The 2384-nt window shown below is 37.1% G+C and overlaps 1 pseudogene; it reads left to right on the top strand.

Annotated features, from left to right (window-relative positions):
* The window catches only part of LOC116683237 (extracellular calcium-sensing receptor-like), a 10305-nt pseudogene that overhangs the window by 1189 nt on the left and 6732 nt on the right, over positions 1–2384 (top strand).

Genomic DNA, 2384 nt, shown 5'->3' with positions numbered 1-2384 from the left:
GACACTGACCTGCACACAAAAGCACAACACAAATGTTAAGATGGAAGATTGTTATTTTCTCATTAGTAAATTTGAAATGTTCAATTACAAATAAAATGTTTATTTCTCTCATATTAATTATTGTATTAAAAATGGTCTGTTAGACTAACTACTAAAGTATCCTATATGTGATGTTTGTTGGGTTTACTGTCTCGATATGTTTCTTCAGGTCAACAGCTATGGTTGTTGTTGCATTTGTAGCCTTTGAAGATGTCAGACGTCTGCTGGAGGAGCTGTCGCTTGAGCCTTTTCCACCTCGCCAGTGGATAGGCAGTGAAGCCTGGGTAGCAGACACAGACATGCTGAAATTTAGCTTCTGTGCTGGAGCCATCGGATTTGGCCTTCAGAAAGCAGTCATCCCAGGTCTGAGAGGCTTCTTGCTGGATCTTGCTCCTTCCAAAGTGGCTGCCTCTCCAGTTCTTACTGAGTTCTGGGAGGATGCATTCAACTGCAGGCTGGGAAAAAGTGAGAAAGTTGTGCTGATTTTTAGCATAGGACAGACACTCACAGTTGGATTTTTATGGTTATGTTGTGTTGTTTTTTGATTCTCTCTGAGTGGAATTTCCTTTGTTAAAGACTCAGCAGCTGCTTTAAGACCAAACCCCAGATTGACAGGGAAATTATTGACATTGATCAAAGACATTAGGTGGACATACTGCAAGGTGCATCTCAAATCTGTGAATAATCTCACTTGGTATGATGACATTTCAGGAATAATGTTGGCACTCTGCTGTCTTGGTGAAGATTAAGTATTGACTTTGCTGCTGTGATTTCACAATGTCAACACAAGCACACAGTAGACATTCTCCAGGTCTCTAAGCTTAAGTACTAATCAATTCCTTAAATTTCTACTTACTCGCATGTATTAGTTACAGTAAATGTGTAATTGTTATTATAGTAAAAGTTATTCATGACAATTTATTCGTTTTCATTTTTAAGTTCTTTATTGTAATATGTAACAATTACAGAGAAGTAGATGTTGGTAACGCAAATCTAGATATCAGGCTCCCTCCTACAATGCTCATTAAATATGTAAAGAAAAGAAAATCATGCAATACCAAAACCTATTGGTAAAATATAACGCATAATTCAAAATATATATGCTGGACAAAGCGTACAGTAATTGCTTTTAAGAATAAACCATTATGTCAGCAGACATGTAGTAAATGTATGAGTAATAAGAAGATTTAAAGTATAAAGGTAAAGTGACAGCGTTGTAGTGATGAGCTCAATAGCTCAGCAGTCTGATGTCCCTAAGCCTGGTAGTTCCCAACAAGATGCTGCTGTGTAGCAGGTTAAATGGAACAAAAAAAGAACAATAAACACAAAGAAAGAATGATAATTTAAAGGCTAAAAAACACATTTCTCTGTGTGTTTCAGGTGCAGACGCAGATGAGAGATTATGTGATGGAACTGAAGACATAAAGACGCTCCAGAGCCCGTACACTGACACATCTCAGCTCCGGATCACTAACATGGTATACAAGGCTGTTTATGCAATAGCTCATGCCATTCATAAAGCAGTGTGTCAGGAAACAAATTCTACAACTCAGTATGACACATTCACCAGGATAGAATCCAAGGAGGTCAGTTAAACATAAATTATGATAATAAACTATGCCTTATTTTGCTTTAATTTCTGAAATGAGGTATACATTTTGATTCAAATCAATTAATGGCTCTCCATCACTGTTTTCCTTTATCTCATCTTGACAGGTTCTTACTCAGCTGAAGAAAGTAAACTTTTCTCGAAATGGTTATGATGTGTCATTTGATGCCAACGGTGATCCTGTGGCCAGATATGAGCTGGTTAACTGGCAAAAAAGTGAAAGTGGCAGTATTGAGATTGTGAAAGTAGGGCACTACGATGCATCACTGCCGGTGGGCCAGAAGTTCCGTGTCAACGGGAACATCACCTGGCTGGATGGTGGCACACAGGTAAGGAGCAAAAAAGCAATAATGTAACATGTTAACATTTGGCAATCTTGAAGGATATGTTTGTGAAGTCCATATCGGCTGTAAAGAAATTCCAAAGTTACAGTATTTTGAGTGTCCCCTTTTATATTTTCTATAAAAAGAGACTGTCTAAACAATGCAACTTTAGAAAATATTCACTTGATTTTTCCAGTTCAGACTGCTAAGCCTTTTATAAGCTGCAGTTGGATTTTGTCCCTGAGTAATTACTTAGAAATGGATAGATATGTCAATGTCAATTTCATTTCTACAGCACATTTAAAAACAACAGTTTACAAAAGTGCTTAACAGGGTCAATATCAAATTCATAAATAACAAGTGTAAAGATTACTACAACCAAAGTACATCACAGGGAGACAAACAACAACACT

This window comes from Etheostoma spectabile, chromosome 3 (genome assembly GCF_008692095.1).
Source record: "Etheostoma spectabile isolate EspeVRDwgs_2016 chromosome 3, UIUC_Espe_1.0, whole genome shotgun sequence".
In the NCBI taxonomy this organism is placed as follows: domain Eukaryota; kingdom Metazoa; phylum Chordata; class Actinopteri; order Perciformes; family Percidae; genus Etheostoma; species Etheostoma spectabile.
Note: the sequence above shows the minus strand (reverse complement) of the source record. Positions and strands in the feature narration are given on the sequence as shown.